Here is an 18,534-nt window from a genome sequence, read left to right as displayed (position 1 = left end):
CTGACCCACCCTTCAACTCCCTCATCCAAGTCGTTAATGAAAATCACAAACAGCAGAGGACCCAGAACTGATCCCTGCGGTACGCCACTGATAACTGGGCTCCAGGTTGAATATTTGCCATCCACCACCACTCTCTGTCTTCTATCGGTTAGCCAGTTTGTTATCCAACTGGCCAAATTTCCCACTATCCCATGCCTCCTTACTTTCTGCACAAGCCTACAATGGGGAACCTTATCAAATGCCTTACTAAAATCCATGTACACTACATCCACTGCTTTACGTTCATCGACATGCTTGGTCACCTCCTCAAAGAAGCCAATAAGACTTGTAAGGCAAGACCTACCCCTCACAAATCCGTGCTGACTATCCCTAATCAAGCAGTGTCTTTCCAGATGCTCAGAAATCCTATCCCTTAGTACCCTTTTCCATTACTTTGCCTACCACCGAAGTAAGACCGAAGAAGGATCTATACTTTAACTACTAATCTTTACATATTGTATGAAGAATAAAATGATCTCTCAAGTACTGTAACAAATGAAGCTTGAGGGAGATGGGGAGAAACTATTCCTTCTCGCTCCGAATCAAGAGGCCTTTCAAGAAGGAGAATATAAACAGAATACAACTTAAATGAGTGAAAATCTTTAAAACTCCCTAGCCTTGTTAAGGGCAAGGAATATATCATTGAGGACATTGTTAGAGTGCTCCATCCCTTTGCAAACATTTGAAACTATCATTATTGAAACAGTTATCGCACGTTGGATTTAATAAAGATAACATGAGAATGTTAGATTTAACCTCAAAATATTGCCACACCAAAGCAAGTATAATGCACAGGTCAAATGTGCCTTGCTAAATAGGAAGCAGTGCAACCCCTCCAACCCAGTATGTCACATAAAAAGAGTTATGTATTCTGTTCCACCTTTTGATTCTTTATGGACTAGATGATGGTCCATTATTTGATAAAACTGCTTTGGGATGCTGCCCGCCTGAGAGGAATCTCTCCGATTACTTTCAATAGACCTTTATCTAAAAGGTCATGTTTTAAATTAAAACTGCAGCAGTGCATTGTCTTTAAAAAATCTCCAAAAATGATTTGCCAGTATCATCAGTGAACTCTTGGTTCTCTCGCTTTTATGACGTCATCATCGTGTTTTTGCCGTGTTTTGAAAATGAAGGCATCTAACCGTGTCCTTGGTAATATTAAGAAGTATCAGGATCTGTCTACAGCTACACAATCCAGTGAAGTATGTAATAGGAAGGAATTTCTTTTCTGTCCTTTGTTTTCCCAGCCATTTCTGTGGTTCAGAGTTGCTCCTGCCAGGACCTGTTTTCACATTCATCACGAGTTCATTTGTGTATCCAGCATTGGATAATCTCTGTAAAACTGCGTTTTCTGTTCAGCTTTTGATGGATCGATGTGCAGCAGCTCTAAAACCACTTGAGGAAAGGTCAAAAGTCTACTTCTTGAATTTAATTTAGTTCATTTGAGGGCCTTAACTATTGGTATTCAGAGGGATTTGGAGGACTTTTTTACATGAATCTCAGCAAATTAACTTGCAGATATAGGTAGCAATTAGGATGGCAAATGGCATGTTAGCTTTTATTGCAAGGGAATTGCAAGAGTAAAGAAGTCAAGTTTTGGTCTCAAAACTAAAGAAGGATATACTTGAGGGTGGATGCAACTAAAGTTCACAAGTTTGATTCTTGGGTGGGGAGGGTCTGTCCTGTGAGGAGAGAACAAATAGAATGGCCCATATTCTGTGGACTTTAGAAGAATAAGGGGTCTGTCTCATTGAAATGTGTGAAGTTCTGAGAGGGATTGACTGACTAGATGCTGGATGGTTGTTTCCCTTAGCTCGAGATTCTAGAACCAGGAGGTATGCTCTCAAGATAAGGGATTGGCCATTTAGAACTGGAGGAGAAATTTCTTCAGAGTGAGCTGTAAATCTTTGGATTTCTCTGCCCTAAAATCTGTAAGTGTGAATTCAATGAATATCTTCAAATTGAGATCAATAGGTTTTTGATCACTGCAGCATGATGATGCAGTGGTTAGCACTGCTGCCTCACAGTGCCAGGGGCCTGGGTTCAATCCAGCCTTGGTTGACTACGGGGAGACAAGGCATTGTCGCCTTGTTTTCATGGGTCTCCTTGGAGTGCTCCGGTTTCCTCCCACAGTCCAAAGACGTACGGGTTAGGTGGATTGGCCATGCTAAATTGCCCTTTAGAGTCCAAAGATGTGTAGGTTAAGGGGTTATTAGGATATTAGGACGGGGGAATGGGCTTGGGTGGAGTGCTCTTTCAGAAGGTCGGTGCAGATTCAATGGGCTGAATGGCCTCCTTCTGCACTGTAAGGATTCTATGAGGATAGGGTGGGAAAGTAGAATTGATATTAAAGTTCAGCCATTTTTAAAAAATATTTCTTTATTCTCCACCTTTTTAACATTTTCTCCCAAATTTACACTCACCAACAATAAACAATAATCAGTAACAAATATGTCAATCCCCATATCAATAACAATGATCCCATCCTCCCACCAAACCCCAAACAGTAACCTGCATGTTCATATATACAAATTACAAAAAGGAATTAGGGATTACCCATAGTCACCATCAACACACACCGTCCCCCAACCCTCCCACCCACCCCCCCCCCCCCAACTAATGTTTGATGTTATCCAGTTCTTGAAAGTGCATGATGAATAATGCCCATGAATTGTAGAACCCCTCCCTCCTTCCCCTCAGTTCAAACTTAACCTTCTCAAGAGTCAAGAATTCCAACAAGTTCCCCGCCATGCCAGGGCACAGGGTGGAGAGGCTACCCTCCATCCCATCAGGATCCGCCTTTGGGCAATCACCGAGGCGAAGGCTACAACACCTACCTCCGCACTCGTTTCCAACTCTGGCTGGTCTGACACCCCGAATATGGCCACCCGGGGGCCCGGGTCCAGTTTCACGTGCACCACTTTAGAAATTACCCTAAAAACCTCCTTCCACTAATCCTCTAGCTTTGGACAGGACCAAAACATATGAACGTGATTAGCGGGACCCCCCGCAACATTCACACACATCTTCTACTCCTTCAAAGAATCGGCTCATCCTCGCCCTCATGAGGTGTGCTCTGTATACCACCTTCAGCTGTATCAGCCCCAACCTCGCGCACGAGGTGGAGGCATTCACTCTCCAGAGCACCTCACACCAGAACTCCTCCTCCATATCCTCTCCCAACTCTTCCTCCCACTTTGCTTTGATCCTTTCCAATGGTGCCTTCTCCTCTTCCAAAATAGCTCCGTAAACCGCTAACACTACCCCCTTCTCCAGTCTCCCTGTCGTCAGCACCTCCTCCAGGAATGTGGAGTCTGGCTCCTCCGGGAAGTTCTGTATCTCCTTTCTGGCAAAACTCGAACCTGAACATTTTCCCCTGCTCCAGCCCATACTTCGCTTCCAGCCCCTTCAATCCTGAAAACCGACCCCTAAGAAATAAATCTTTCAGTGTCTTAATCCCCTTCTCCTCCCATTTCCGAAAATTTCCATCCCACCTCCTTGGCTCTAATCTATGCTCCCCCGAATCGGCATTTCCCTTGAACCTGCCCCCAACCCGAAGTGTTGGCGAAACTGCCTCCAAATTCTCAATGAAGCTATTATTACCGGACTCCCTGAGTACTTCCCCGGAGCTATGGGGAGCGGCCCTGTTGCTAGTGCTTTGTTCAGCCATGTTTTTATTGAATGACGGAGCAGGCACAAAGGGTTATATGGCCTGCTACTGTTCTTATTTTGTGCCAAGAATGTCTTTTAACTACACCATATATGAATCAGCAATAGTTTTGATGCCATCTTCCTTTGCCAGATGGCCACGGTATCCATTGTGGGTCAAGAGGAACATTTGCCTCCTCTGACTACTAATCGGAAATTAAATGGAATCTAAAAATAGGGGAATTACAGTGTTGCTCTTTCCACACTTTACATAGCAACACAAGTTATAAACTGGCTATTATTTTTTATTGTGAAAAATATTAGCGTGGAGTTTTCCAGATATTTCTAACAAAACATTTCGGAGCACAAGATCAGCCAAGTTGACGAAGAAACCTGTTTCAAAGATATCCTGAAAGAATCCTCATTTAATAAAGTGGATTGAAGGTGCTATAGTTTGAAGAGGTCTGCTATTTGATAAGCATTTTTGGGTGCTGATATGAAACCACATTGAAAAAAAGTATGCTCCCCTACACTGATTGTCAAAACACTTTGAAGGTTATGTACTAAATACATGAGGTCTTTGACTCCTGGCTAGTGTCTTAATTACATTGGCTTGGGGAGGTTGACGTGAGGGACGAGAGGGAGGCCGCAATTGGCAAAGGTTTCCCTGAGGGATGGGTGAAGAGCATTCCAGAACTTTCGGGCCCATGTTATCGAACAAACTTAACTTCTGGAGTCAGGAGCATCCACCACCAAATTGCTGCCTGACTTTCCAAGCCACGGGAAGTCCAGTCAGCAAGAGCTAAATTTAAATCAGGCTCATAATTGCACTGTGAAACTCTGATTTAAATATGTTAATGAATTGTCCCATCTTGGACAGGTCAAGCTGCCCTTCCACCATATAAATGGCAGCAGCTTATATGCATCAGTATTGGGGCTGCATTTACTTTTATTTAGGATTAACTGCCCCATCCCCAGGCTCTTCCTTCCTGTCATGCCAGAATCTGAACCGTTTGTTTTTCCTCGTTTCAGTGGCTGGGATTTGACATTTTGTAACTTCGATAAGTTTAATAAAGCCCTTAACTACAACTCATTCACAAATCTTTTCCATTAAAATGCGGCCAAAATATTCTTAAATGTGATATGTGTTAGCTTCTGGCTGCTGTTGAGTAAAGAGTCAAGAGTTCTGCTCCTTTCCCAAGACACCTTTATTTTCCTTGAACACACTCCATACAAACCTCTCTCACCGCACCACACCAAAGAAGAGCCACCTACAACCCCTTTACATATCAGTATCAATTATTGGATACTTAACATCAATGAGACATCTAATGGGAATGTCTCTTCACCCATTCCTTAACAATCTGAACATTAACATCTCTTTTTTGGTCAGCACGATATATCTGGAATAAACAATTTTTGGTTTTATCCCATTATGCATATGCCAATTTTTAATTTAACTGCTGCTTCTGTAGATAAGATAAGCTTGGTAGTAATAAGTCTCTGACTTCAAAAACACATTACAGGTTATTCTGTTTTACAAATAGACTGTCAACGATATGACCAGATTTAGTTTTCCAGCATCTCACTGACAGTCCTAAAATTCTAAGTGTATAATTAGGAAAAATTAGGTCCTCTGGGAAGTATCTGGCAGTCATTTATTTTTGGATGTGGGGGAGGGGGGTTGAGGATCTGCTTATTTTACGCCCCACTTAAGTTCTGCTCCAAATGTGGTCAGAAATGAGGCGAGGAAGGCTAGACGTGTTCATTCTAGCAAGACTGCAGTCAGGCAAAAGACGGGTTTAGGCTAAGATGATATAATCTGTCCTGCATTCCGTAATTATTGCTCCAAGAAGGACTCATCAGTCTATAAAGCAGGTTGCTTACCACAGCAACTGATGAAGGCTGATGCTGGAATATCAAAGGTGGATTATTGCAATGTCTCAGTGTGTTGTTGGACAGGTCCTTTGTCAAAAAGATTTTGCTCTTTATTGCTGATGTCCTCAGCTCCATTTAAAAGTCTCACGAGAAACTGTTTCCTAAAGTGAGAGAGCAGGCTAGAGTGTACGGCTGCTAACTGAGATTCCACCTTTGTGGCATACATGTTGGAGGAGGCACAACAGAGAAGTTAAGCTCAGACAGCAGCACCGAGGGAGATGAGGTCAAACTACCTTGCTCCAGGGTGTTCAAGCTCAGATCTCACTTCAATATATCACTGCAGTAAAACATAGAGAGGTTATAAATCAACCTAAAAGACCCAGAAGAGCTTTGCTGCATCCTACAGGGAGATCTTCAAATTTCATCACAAATCATGTCCACATCAAAGTGAAAACTTAGTATAATTTGGAATAATGTTCAAACACATCCGCACAACTATTCCTCCCGAGTTTGGCTGCAAATTCTACATCTATTAAAATAATATTTATGTTATGTTTAACTAATAAAGGCGTTCAAAGTAATGTTATAGCTCATTTAATTTAATCCTGCTGGATGGGACACAAATGCGATCCCCATTTGGTATTGAGTGTTTGAGAGGACTGTGGGAATGAGGGGCAGAATTATCTGATATTTTTTCCAAGTGTGGCGCTAACAATTGTACACAAAGACTCGAGTCCAGTACAAGAGAGGCTTTATTACAGTGAGATGCTATTACTCCGGCGGCAGCTGTAGAATGGCATCTCCTTGAAACTTATGAATATGTATACTGCTCCCTGTGGACGGAGCTAGCCGGCAGGGGCTTACCGGAGAAACCTGTAATACAGGTACGGCCATACATCCCCCTACTGCAAGCACACATATGTACATTGGTTAGATCACCACATTCACCCCCTGTAAAAATGAGTCCGGCGGGGGTGACGTGGAACTATAATACATCAAGTGATCTATTTACAAAAGGGCAAAACAAAAGGCAACCAAGAGTCCATCAGGCAATCCGGTCACAGGTTGAGTCTGATCTGCGGTCGAACGTTCCGTTACGAGCGACGTAGCTGTGGTGGCGACGTCTGCACAGGCGGCGTTGGTGACGACGGTGCAGGTGCTGCCGGTGTTGGTGCTGGCCAGTGGCTGGATGACTCCGGAAGCGAGCCGAAATCTTCCATGTCCTCCAGCGTGAGCAGGGAAACGACGGATAGACCTGGTGGGGATGAATACAGGGGCGCTGGGGAAAAGGACGATGGCGCGGGGGGGGGGGAGGGGCGTGGGCATGGGATCGGCACCCAAAGGAGCCAGGTCCCGGAGCGAGACTGTGTCCTGGTGGCCAGCGGGGAACTCCACATAGGCATACTGGGGGTTCGCGTGGAGTAGGCGTACCTTGTCCACCAGCGGTTCTGCCTTGTGGTGCCTGATATGCCTACGAAGGACTGGGCCTGGAGCCGTGAGCCAAGTCGGGAGCGACACCCTGGATGTAGACTTCCTAGGGAAGGCAAAAACACGTTCATGGGGTGTGTGGTTAGTTGCGGTGCTCAGCAGTGACCGAATGGAATGGAGCGCGTCAGGGAGGACCTGCTTTCCCGTTCTCCCTTTCTACCTGCCCGTTACCCCGGGGGTTGTAGCTGGTCGTCCTGCTGGAGGCGATAACCCTGCTGAGCAGGAACTGACGCAGCTCATCGCTCATGAATGAGGATCCCCTGTCACTGTGGATATAGACGGGGAAACCGAACAGAGCAAATATGGAATCAAGGGCCTTGATGACAGTGGCAGACATCATATCTGGGCATGGGATGGTGAAGGGGAACCTAGAGAATTCATCGACCACACTAAGAATGTAGGTGTTGCGGTTAGTGGAGGGGAGGGGCCCTTTGAAATCCACGCTGAGGCATTCAAAGCGGCGGGACACTTTCACCAGGCACGCACGGACCGGCCGGTAGAAGTGCGGCTTGCACTCCGCACAGACCTGGCAGTCTCTGGTGACTGTCCGTACTTCCTCAACGGAGGAGGGCAGATTGCGGGCTTTGACTAGGTGGTACAACCGAGTGACCCTCGGATGGCAAAGGCTCTCATGCAAGGCGCGGAGCTGGTTCACTTGTGCGCTGGCACATGTACCTCGGGAGAGGGTGTCTGGGGGTTCGTTGAGCTTGCCGGGGCGATACAAGATCTCGTAATTGTAAGTGGAGAGCCCGATTCTCCACCGCAAGATTTTATCATTCTTGATCTTGCCCCGCTGTGTGTTGTTAAACATGAAGGCTACCGACCATTGGTCAGTGAGGAGAGTGAATCTCCTGCCGGCCAGGTAATGCCTCCAATGCCGCACAGCTTCAACGATGGCTTGGGCCTCCTTTTCAACAGAGGAGTGTCGGATTTCGGAGGCATGGTGGGTGCGGGAGAAGAATGCCACGGGTCTGCCGGCCTGGTTTAGAGTGGCGGCAAGGGCGACATCTGATGCATCCCTCTCTATTTGGAAGGGCAGTGACTCGTCTACTGTGTGCATCCCGGCCTTGGCTATGTCGGAGCGGATACGATCGAAGGCTTGTCGCGCCTCGGCCGTGAGGGGAAATTGTGTGGACTGGATCAGTGGGCGGGCTTTGTCCGCGTATTGTGGGACCCACTGAGCATAGTAAGAAAAGAACCCCAGGCATCGCCTGAGAGCCTTGGGGCAGTGAGGGAGGGGAAGCTCCATGAGGGACGCATGCGGTCGGGATCGGGCCCCAGTAGTCCGTTTTGGACTACGTAGCCGAGGATGGCCAAGCAGTCTGTGCTAAAAACGCACTTCTGCTTGTTATAGGTGAGGTTGAGGAGAGATGCAGTGTGGAGAAATTTGGCAAGATTGGCGTCATGGTCCTGCTGATCGTGGCTGCAGATGGTGACATTGTCTAAGTACGGAAACATGGCCCGCAGTCCGTACCAGTCAACCATTCGGTCCATTTCACGTTGAAATACCGAGATCCCGTTAGTTACGCTGAAGAGAACCCTAAGAAATTGATACAGTCAACCATCCGCCTCAAAGGCAGTGTAGGGACGGTCCGATTTACGAATGGGGAGCTGGTGGTAAGCGGATTTCAGGTCAATTGTAGAAAAGACCCAGTACTGTGCGATCTGATTGACCATATCAGATATGCGAGGGAGGGGGTACGCGTCGAGCTGCGTGTACCAATTGATGGTCTGGCTGTAGTCCACGACCATCCTGTGTTTCTCCCCAGTTTTAACCACCACCACCTGGGCTCTCCAGGGACTGTTGCTGGCCTTGATGATACCCTCCCGAAGCAGCCGCTGGACTTTGGACCTGATGAAGGCCTTGTCCTGGGCACTGTACCGTCTGCTCCTGGTGGCGACGGGCTTGCAATCTGCGGTCAGATTGGCAAGGAGTGAGGGAGGTTCGACCTTGAGGGTCGCGAGGCCGCAAATGGTATGGGGAGGTAGGGGTCCGCCGAATTTGAGAGTGAGGCTCTGGAGGTTGCATTGAAAATCCAGGCCCAGTAAGAGTGACGTGCAGAGGTTGGGGATAACGTACAGGCGGAAACGGTCGAATTCCACGCCCTGTACAGTGAGTTTAACCAGGCAGGAGACCCGGATCGGGACAGAGTGGGAACCAGAGGCGAGGGAGATCTGCTGGTTGGCGGGATGGACCGCAAGGGAGTAGCGCCTTACCGAGTCCGGGTGAATGAAGCTCTCGGTGCTCCTGGAGTCGATGAGGCAGGAGGTCATGTGGCCGTTGACGAGCGCCGTCGTGGAAGAGGGCGCCAGGTTGCGAGGACGGGTCTGGTCGAGCGTCACGGAGGCAAGTAGCAGGCAATCGGCCGACGAGTCTGACTAGTCCGCCGAGTAGCGGCAGCGACCCGGGTCCCGTGGTCCCATCCCGAGGTGAGGACAAAATGGCGGTGTCTGGAGTACCTGTGAGGAAGAAGGTGGCGGTGGACAAGATGGTGGCGCCCATGGAGTGCACGTTGTGGGGGCAGGACAATATGGCGGCGGGCAAGATGGCGGCGCCCACTGATCGCACGTGGGGTCGGGGGCAGCGGACGGCAGGGCCCATTGTGCGATCGGCTGAGGCGAGGGGGGGTTCGGGCGCGATAGCGGCAACCGTTCAGGACTGGCACACCGCTGCAAAGTGGCCTTTCTTGCCACAAGCTTTGCAGGTCGCGGTGCGGTCCGGGCAGCGCTGGCGGGGTTGCTTCTGCTGACCGTAGAAGTAGCAGCGGGGACCCCCAGGGTGCGCGGTGCGGTGAGCAGCGCAGCGGTAGTGCGCGGGGGCAGCTGGCGTGGGGGGGGCGGTTGCGGGGTCCACGAGGGGTAGGACGGGTGGGCCGAGAGGCTAGCGGGTAAGGATCGCACATTACAGGAGGCGGCCGTCATTGATAGCGCCAGAGTCTTTGTAGCTGCGAGATCGAGAGCGGCCCCTTCCAGCAGTCGTTGCCGGATGGGGTCCGATGCAATACCCGTAACAAATGCATCCCGCATGAGTAAATCGGAATGTTCTGTGGCCGTGACGGCCTGGCAGCCGCAGTCTCGTACTAGAGATATAAGGGCCCTCCAAAAGCCCTCAATCGGCTCACCCGGTTATTGGACGCGAGTAGAGAGTAGATGTCTCGCAAACAGGGTGTTCGCCGACTGTGCGTAGTTCTCTTTGAGCAGTTCCATGGCCCAGGCGAAGTCAGGCGCGTCTCGAATTAGCGGAAACACGCTGGAGCTGAGTCTTGAGTAAAGAAGCTGTCATTTCTGAGCCTACGAAGGTGGAGAGTCCGCTGAAGAGATGTAGGCCTCAAAAACTGCAAGCCAGTGAATTAAGTCTTTCCTGGCGTGGGGCGACTGCGGATCCAGCTGCAGGCGGTCAGGTTTAATCCTGATGTCCATGGTGTAAGGAAAATCTCACTGTAATAAATTGTGGGACTAACAATTGTACACAAAGACTCGAGTGCAGTACCAGAGAGGCTTTATTACAGTGAGATGCTATTCCTCCAGTGGCAGCTGCAGAATGGCATCTCAGTGAAACTTACGAATATTTATACTGCTCCCTGTGGGTGGAGCTAGCCGGCAGGGGCTTACCGGAGAAACCTGTAATACAGGTACGGCCATACATCGCCCTACTGCAAGCACACATATATACAGTGGTTAGATCACCCGGTATGAAAACCAGGGAGAATCCTATCAGCAAAACGTGCCATATATTCAGCCTCCTTAACAAAACATTTTATTTCTACGTATTTCACATGGCACTCATGGCAGCTTGCCTCTGAATGGATCACCCCGGGTAAGTTCATCTTTGTAATCAGTGGGGCGTTCCTTTTAAATGCCTCTCCAGCACTTGTTCCAAGTCGGTTCGGGGAATGACTGTCATGTTTCACAGAGATAGCCCTCACCAAACGTCTGGATGGGTGTCGAGCAGAGGCGTGACATCCTTTACTCGCGATCGTTCAGACGTCCAGCAAACAAAGTCACCAACCCTGCGAGGCTGTGGCCGTGTGAGTGAGTGTCAGCTCGCTTCAGAAGAGGACAGGGCTCCAGTGCCGAAAGAAGATGAATAGCGTTCTTTGTGCTCACATCTCCCGCTGCACCCCTTAACACACCCATCACACCTCCACACTGATATCTCTCCCAACCACCGTCCATCCCCCTGACCCGTCGCTCATACACCCTCCCCCCCAGTAGATAATCTTCTCCTCATATCCCCACTCCTACTCACCTCCCATGCATGCCAGATGTCATCACCATCTGACCTGAAAGGACTCCGGTCGACATTCTCCCCGTCTGTCTCATTGCAGGACAAACATGAGCACAATTGGGGTGAGCGGGTACAGCCTGCCGGAGTTATGCCCAAGCTGGGAAGCCTAACTCCCTGTGAGGAGAGAACTCTTGAGCTGGCTGGCAAGAAGCAGGACTGTACCTGTGCAGAGGGTGAGGCGGGGGCTAGAGACTAAAGTGAGAACCCTCAACACTCTGGGCTGGTTTAGCACAGGGCTAAATCGCTGGCTTTGAAAGCAGATCAAGGCAGGCCAGCAGCGCGGTTCAATTCCCGTACCAGCCTCCCGAACAGGCGCCGGAATGTGGATACTTGGGGCTTTTCACAGTAACTTCATTTGAAGCCTACTTGTGAAAATAAGCAATTTTAATTTTGTTTTCAACACATGCAGCCATGGTGGAAGTCTCATGTGAGTTAACTTTCTCCCATCAGTCTGCCCCTGTGATGCACTAATGCCATCTCGCTTCCTCTGTAGTTCAATCAGTCGACCAGACTGACCACTCACGTGCCCTTTGGAGACCACAGACCGAGCAGCTCTGAGGGTGACTCTCAGAGACAAGTGTGCGGAGGTGTCACTGCTGTCACCCACACCATGCACTGGCGCAAATATTCACACCATGGTGGGGATAAATGGCAGGCTTCTGGGGAACTGTCTGATAAGCACTTCACAGCAGGCGGAGGAAGGAATGTCCCAGAGACCCGGCACTCAGAGGGATGCCGGAGCCCAGGACTCTGCTGAGCCCAATGATGTGCCCCTGGGTCCGCTTGTCCCAGAGCTGCTGGATTTACAATGACAGAGTGGTGAGCAGCATCCCTCCCCGGACTGCAAGGCTGACTGGAGGAGTCCCATCACCTTCTGTCTAAGGAGATGGTGCCATCAGTCCAACACAACGATACTGACACCGCGTGAGTGACATCCGCAGTGGAGACCTTGCCGCAGGACGTGCACTCCATTGTGGGGGATGACCGCTTCGTGGTTCAGCTCATGACCGCCATGGTTGAGGGCACAACTTCCATGGTGCAGCGCTTCAACTGCATGGTGCAGGCACTGGTGGACATACACGAGTATCAGTGCCAGAGGATGGCGGGGCTTCTGGATCTCACTCCAGATGCTCCTCCATCCCATGTCTTTCCCACCTCACACATTGAAAAGCCGCACCCAACACCCCCCCCCCCCCCCCTGCCCCACCCATGGAGCATTCCTCCCCCACCCCCAACAGTAATGCTCAACCCTCTCCTGTCTGCCGGCATTCTATAGTAATTGGGATGTCTATGGCTAAAAAGGTGTAGAGTCTGTCCACCTTGTCAATAGGTGGAGAAAAACACCAGGGCCCCTGACCTCGGAGGAGACAGTGGCAGCTGAGATGTGTCATTCAGTCTCTCTGGGCCCCTAGATCATCCTCTTTGAAGACAGGTCGCATTCAGGCAGGCAGGCAGGCGTCGCAGAGGATAAGAGGAGCAGCACACTGATCTCACTACAACTCATCATTCTCCTGCAATGTCTGGCCAATCGCTTCAGTGCCCTGCCTATGAATGTAGCCACCATCACAATGTCCCCCAAAGGTACTACAGCAGTGAGAGGATGTCAGACCCCCTGGTGGGAGAGGTCATCACACCGTAGTCCTTTCATGCAGTGCAAAAGGGCATGGAAGACATTTCCACGAGTTGGCTCAAGCTGTGGGACTCCGACTCCCGAGGCGGGGGGGGGGGGGGTTCGGGACTTAGAACCAATGTGAAGTTCAATGTGAAAGAGAGAGAGGTGCAGCGCAAGGCGACCGTGTTCCAGTCTTTGAACAGGTCCTGATAAAAGATGGGTAATGCCTACAGAGGAGTTACAAAGACCTGTTAGGTCTATGAACAAGGAGCTGCACATCATAGTTCAGGCTGTGCACCTGGCAGGAGAAGTACATTGCCAGGGCACACCATCTAGGAGGGGGCTCGATGCAGGGTCTGAAGGATGCCACCTGGATGTCAAGGCACATCAGTGACACGGGAAGCGCGGCCAGCATACCAGCTGCTAGATCCCTTCAAACCTAGAGACTCACAGCCATTAAGGACTGTTAAGACCTGAGAACGACACCACAGCCCCCACCTCCGGCCCCTTGTGAGTTACACTTATCTGTGTCCCATGCAACCCCTCCGGTGCCCCTTCCACCATTGGCACCCTGGAGTGTGATGGCAACCTGGGCGTTCACCTCTGATATCCCCTTCGGAGGCGAAGTTGCCAGGTTCTCATTTTTATACAGTTGTTGTAATCGGGGGGTGTTACTCGCTGATGAGATGCTAACATATTCAAATGAGGTTCCGATCCAGGGTTCTCATTACGTCACTGGCAAGAGGCCTGGGGAAAAAGAACCCGGAAAATGTGATCTCAGCGCAAATACCACCTTTCCCGATTCTCACCCAAGTCATCGTTCGCACTTAGCCTAACCGGGCTGAAAATTCAGCCAGTTAGTGTTTGTTAAGAGGCTGAAACTGTAAGATTTAACAGTGTGCTGCACTTAAAGCAGAGCCAGCAGCTCAGTGTTTCCACAGCTACTTTCATCATTGCTTCCACCGCATTTAGAATGTTAGTGAGGGCTAACATTCTCACAAAATGATTCTGTTTCCGTTGGCATGTGTCATATATAGTTATGACATCCTTTGGCAACTACTCAAAAGTTATTGTTTTTTTTAATAAAGGTAGTTTGATGCTGTAGAGACACCAGTTAAAATACAAATGACAGGTTTCTTCAGCAATGGTGTCACTCATAATACCAAATACCAGGCAATAATGATACAAAATGGAATTAATTTTTGATGCGCATACAAAAGCTTGTATCTGAGCTTTTAGAAAAATTAAAACCACCGTGAAGCAAAAGCAAGTTGCATTTCTACAGTGTCTTTAACATAGAAAAACAGTCCAAAGTGTTTCAGTTGTATTCAGGAGTAAAGTATATACTGAAGCAGAGAATAAACTGTGTAGATTTTGAGGAGATTTTGAAAGTAGAGGTGGGGAGGGAAGGACTTACAGAGCATTTGGTCTCGATCAGGATTTTTCAAAGTGCGGGTCGCAGACAGGTGTCAGGAGGGCTGTGGAGTGATTGATTGCAGAGTTCCCACGGTGGTCCCGATTGCGGGAGAAGCGTGCAACAGTCCCTACTAGGAGACAGGTTTAGATAAAGGATCTGGATTGGCGCAGGCTGGGAGGGCCGAAGGGCCTGTTCCTGTGCTGTAATTTTCTTTGTTCTTTGTTCTTTGTCATTTTTATTGAGAATGGCGGCCGCTGCCATTTTTTAAATGAGAAGAATTGAATCTGTGTGCAGTTGTTCAACCAGAAGTGGCAGCAGAGAGCAGGTCACATGCCCTGCACATGCACAGAGGAGCAGCACGGTAGCACAGTGTCAGCACTGCTGATTCACAACGCCAGGGACCTGCCATCAATTCTGGCCTCGGGTGACTGTCTCTGTGGGGTTTGCACATTCTCACTGTGTTTGCTCCGGTTTCCTCCCACAATCCAAAGATGTGCAGGTTAGGTGGATTGGGCATGCTAAATTTCCCCTTAGTGTCCAGGGATGTGCAGGTTAGGTGGGGTTACAGGGATAGGGGTGGAGACAATTGAGGATAAGGGGTAAACCTTTTAGGACTGAGGTGAGGAGAAGTTTCTTCACCCAGAGAATGGTGAATCGGTGGAATTCACCACCACCAGTTGAGGCCAAAATGTTGTATAATTTCAAGAAGGAATCAGATAAAGCTCTTGGGGTGAAAGGAATCAAGGGATATGGAGGGAAGGCAGGATCATGGTATTGAACTTGATGATCAGCCATGATCATAATGAATGGCGGAGCAGGCTTGAAGGGTAAAATGTCCTCCTCCTGCTACTATTTTCTATGTATGTTTCTGTGCAGGATTATGATGTTGTGACTGCTGCCAGAATACCAGGCATTCACCAAGAGGATCTACTGGTCTTGGCCACACACCAACTGGATGGTGCAGCTATGAAACACCTTCCCATTATATTGCTGCTGGAATTCCAATGTCCATTGTCTGCAGGGGGTGAAAGGCCGACATGTTGGCATGGTGCGTACCGCCACGCACAACCAGGTCCAATGGGCTACATAATGCCCCGGTTGGCACTGTGGACCCTACTTGTGCATGTCCCCCTCCCCATCCCCACACTACTAGCCCCATCAGTGCCCGGCACCATGGAGGCCCCTGGCCCTGGTGCATGTCCCTGCTGCCAGGGATACCGTCGATTGGTGCTGCCCTTGCCAGTGATACACTCTGTGGCACCCATCCAGCGCCTTCCCTGTAGGGGCTACAGTGGGCATTGCCCTGGATGGCCCGCCTTGTGCCCGCTGGTGGGTGGCAGTGGTAGGGGGAGGTATGGCAGAGGGTGGGGTGCGGGGGTGGAGGCTAGTGTGATAAGGTGGGGGCACCCATACGGCCGGTGTCACTCTGCAGAACCGGGGCCAAGGTGGGTGGTCAGTGGGGTGAGCAGCAAGATGGGTGCCTTGCAGGCCGCGGCAATGGCGGTCCATGCCTGAGTACTGCCCCTGTCCTATGGGAGGTCACCCCAGCCTCATGGCCCATTGCCCCGTCACAACGCCCCCCTCCTGCCTCCCCCCCGCCCTGACTGGGCCATCCCCACCCCAGTCAGCGTGACCAGTGTCTGGCTCGGCAGCCCACAGTCGCTCCTCTCTGTGTCCTCGCTCCTCCTTCTCCCTCTGCAGCCAATACGCTGGTTTCAGGTTTAAAAGCACAAGTGACCCGTGAGGAATCCACTGCAATGGTGGCGAAGAATTGCAGAGACCCCAGATAATACTGGGTCGGGCCCTCTTAACGATTTGTCAAGGTTGTTTACTGTAAAGGCATTGTTCTGAAACGCATTGACGCTGCTGTCAAGGCAATGGAAAATTGCAATTTGGCGTGAAACCGGCGCCCGCCACGATTTAGGTGTCGGAACAGATTCTCCACCCAATCATGGTTCCCGATTCTGCCAGTGGCTGACAGGGAATCCCGATCTCTAAAGAGAGCCTTGCAGGAACGTTTTGGAGCAAATTGTGGGTCTGCTGAAGCAATGGTCTTGTTGCCTGGACCATTCAGTGATATTGTCACTGGACCAGTAAACCAGAGACCCAGAGTAATCCTCTGGGGACCCAGGTTCAAATCCCACCACTGCAGGTGGTGAAATCTGAATTCAGTAAAAATCTGGAATTAAAAGTCTAATGATGGCTATGAAGCCATTGTCGATCTGGTTCACTAATGTTCTACCTGGTCTGGCTGACATGTCACTTCAGACCAACAGCAATGTGGTTGACTCTTAACTGCCCCCTCAAGGGCAATTAAAGATGGGAAATAAATGCTGGTGCAGCTTGCAATGCCTACAAATAAAAAAACAAATTAAAAAATGTTTTTAAAGTATTTGCCAGAGTATGACATTAAAGTTCCTGGTGGGTTGCTGCCTCTTCCACAATCTCACTCTTATAGGGATGCAAGCATTGCCACCAGGCCTTTGGAAGGTGCTTAGTGAAGGCAGGAAAGGGGCTTTGGGGCCCTCGTGCTCCGGATTGACTGCAACGATACTGATACTGCAGTTCCCCCGAGATGTCATCCCAACATTACAGTTGCTCCAAGATTCTCCACTTTCAATCCATCTTCTACAGACCATCACAATGTCCTCTTGGCCAGTGTCCTGCAACAAATGTCACAACAAAATAAACATTATATAACATTTTCCACAACTTCCCCTCCCATCCGAACAGTCTGTACCGTTGTACATTTCTATTTCTTTAGTGTATGTTTTGCAGGTGCCTTTGTCTGGCTTAGTGTTCTTCAGCAGCCTTACACCAGTGTCTGTGGAATATCTGCTGGCCTTCACTGGCAGAGACTGCAGATGGCCTTACCAGCAGCTCTGGGCCTTGTGACCAGGCCTCAGGGCAGAATCTGCACGTAGTCTGGCCTGACTAGCAGAACGACAACAGCAAAAACACTGGTGCCATGATAGTGTTGGGTGCAGGAATGCTGAAAAACTGAGCGGGAATGGAGCCACTGCCACTCCTAACCCTCCCTCATGCCACACCACCTGTCTCCATCACTCCTACAACCAGTGCAGCCTCAGCAATCATAGTAATTTGTTACAGCACAGAATGCTGGTTGGCTGGGAGAGCCTTTGAACAGAGATCCATAACCATGATGAAGACAGTTTGCACCAGCATGAATCTCATCACCTCAGGCCGAGCTAAACAGCCACACTTAAAGAGGGCGTCTTCCTCCTCCGCATTGGCCACCGGATGCTGCAGCACAGTTGGGTTAGCAAGTGCTGTCATGGAGACATTCTGGAATAAATGGTCTCCAAGCTCTGAGTGATGTCCTATGCCGAGTTGGAGACAGATAGCTCCATAATCTGTGCAGTGTCGGGAACTTGGGAGACCAGTCGATGCAGCAAGCATCTCATGCTGCCTGCCCAATGTTCTTCTCCACGCCCCCTCATCGGAGTCTTCTGCAGCAGAATTTGGCTGTGAATCTCACTCTCTGGGAAGCTGGCACATAAACTATCATTTAAAAAAATAATAATAATCTTTATTCATGTTTAGCTCAGTGGGCTAGACAACTGGTTTGTGGTGCAGAACAAGGCCAGCAGCGCGGGTTCAATTCCTGTACCAGCTCACCTGAACAGATGCTGAACATGGCGACTAGGGGCTTTTCACAGTAACTTCCTATTTGTGACAATAAAAGATTATATTATTATTATAAGTAGGCTTACATTACACTGCAATGAAGTTACTGTGAAAATCCCCTTGTCGTCACATTCCAGCGCCTGTTTGGGTACACAGAGGGAGAATTAAGAATGTCCAAATTACCTAACAGCATGTCTTTCGGGACATGTGGGAGGAAACCGGAGCATCCGGAGGAAACCCACGCAGACTCAGGGAGAACATGCAGACTCCACACAGAAAGTGACCAAAGCCGGCAATTGAAATCAGGTCCCTGGCACTGTGAAGCCACTGTGATAACCGTTGTGCTACAATGCCACCCACTCACATGTCTGGTCCCAATTCTGTACTATTCCCTATTTGAGCTGGAGGCTGTGACTGCCAGGTCAAATTACATTGCTTCTTCATCAGAGGTCAGGTGGAGCAGTGGTCCTTCAGCACAAAGCTGCACTACTGGCGAGTTGATAGTTCTTGGGT

This window comes from Scyliorhinus canicula, chromosome 11 (genome assembly GCF_902713615.1).
Source record: "Scyliorhinus canicula chromosome 11, sScyCan1.1, whole genome shotgun sequence".
NCBI lineage: Eukaryota > Metazoa > Chordata > Chondrichthyes > Carcharhiniformes > Scyliorhinidae > Scyliorhinus > Scyliorhinus canicula.
This window is presented reverse-complemented; position numbering follows the sequence as displayed.